The sequence below is a fragment of the Trichechus manatus genome, unplaced genomic scaffold (genome assembly GCF_000243295.1).
Source record: "Trichechus manatus latirostris isolate Lorelei unplaced genomic scaffold, TriManLat1.0 scaffold00029, whole genome shotgun sequence".
In the NCBI taxonomy this organism is placed as follows: Eukaryota; Metazoa; Chordata; class Mammalia; order Sirenia; family Trichechidae; genus Trichechus; species Trichechus manatus.
In genome coordinates, this window is record NW_004443965.1 from 3,678,602 (window position 1) to 3,679,880 (window position 1,279).

At 39.6% G+C, this 1,279-nt stretch overlaps 1 non-coding gene across 1 annotated transcript; it reads right to left on the reverse strand.

The window, feature by feature from the left end:
• Window positions 1-539: 539 nt before the first annotated feature.
• Window positions 540-642, reverse strand: LOC111820219 (U6 spliceosomal RNA). Its single transcript, XR_002823755.1, has one exon. It is a non-coding gene; the product is annotated as a U6 spliceosomal RNA (small nuclear RNA).
• Between the last annotated feature and the right edge of the window lie 637 nt (window positions 643-1,279).

The window sequence follows — 1,279 nt, forward strand, 5'->3', positions numbered from 1 at the left end:
CACTGACTCTGCCACTTGTGTGCTCTTTTGTCTGTATTAATATATGAGGAGCACCTACAGTCATGTATTTAGAAATATCCACCACCGAACCTGTATCTGTCAGTGGGTGTGCTCTCTTACACCCTCCCACACCTCTTGGCATATCTATCTATCCATTCGTACATTACTGTTTGTTAATACTATTGTTGCAGGATTGTTTATGCTATATAGTAGTTACTGTAGTTGCCCTTTATTCCTGTGTTCCTCTCAGTGTCCTCTCTTGGTCACGTTGTACTGATTCCTCACATATTATGTATTGCTTTTCCCTTCATCAATATTAACATGTGTCTACTGTCTTATCTATTTGGAGTCCTGGTGGTGTAGTAGTTAAGAGCTACAGCTGCTATTCAAAAGGTTGGCAGTTTGAAATCACCAGCCGCTGCTTGGAAAGCTGCTTGGAAATGCTACGGGGCAGTTCTGCTCTGCCTATAGTTGCTAGGAGTCAAAATCAATTTGACGGCAACAGGTCTCGGGGACAGAATTTTCTATTTGGTAATTTTAAAAACATGGAACGCTTCATGAGTTTGCGGGTCATCCTTGTGCAGGGGCCATACTAATCTTCTCTGTATGGTTCCAATTTTAGTATATGAGCTGCTGAAGCAAGCATGAAAGTTAATGATTTCTCTCTCTTATGAATGGGAAGATGCTTCAATAAATACATGTTAGGAATTAGGTTACTATAAATGTTCTGCATTTTAAAAAAAAAAGATGCTGCTATGTTTAAATATGAACCAGATGATCACTTGACTGTATTTAGAATGCAATGCAAATTTCTTCCCCAGCTTCTAAGGCCTTGAATGAGCTGGCTGCTACCCACCTCTGCTCTCAGCTGCTGCTTCTTTGCCCTTGCTCATTCTGCTCCAGCTGCACTAGCCTTCTCGCCACTATTGCTGTTCCTCTATGAGTTAAGATCATCTCCACCCCAGAGTCATTTCACGCACTATTACCTCTTCCTGGAATGCTACCCTCATGCAGATCTCTGCTCCAGCGTGAGCAACACACAGGGACTAGACAGGTTTTGTGAGGCCTGAAGCTTTGAGGGAGCCTCTTTGAGAAAAAGACTACTAAGTTTTGAATATGAAAATTCATACAAAAGTCAACATTTCTTTTGTATAAGAAAAGAAATCACAACAAATAACAAAACAAAAAAGCTGACAAACACCACAAACATCGCAAAAACCAGAAAAATAATATATATATATATTAATTTTTTAATTGTACTTTAGATGAAGGTTTACAG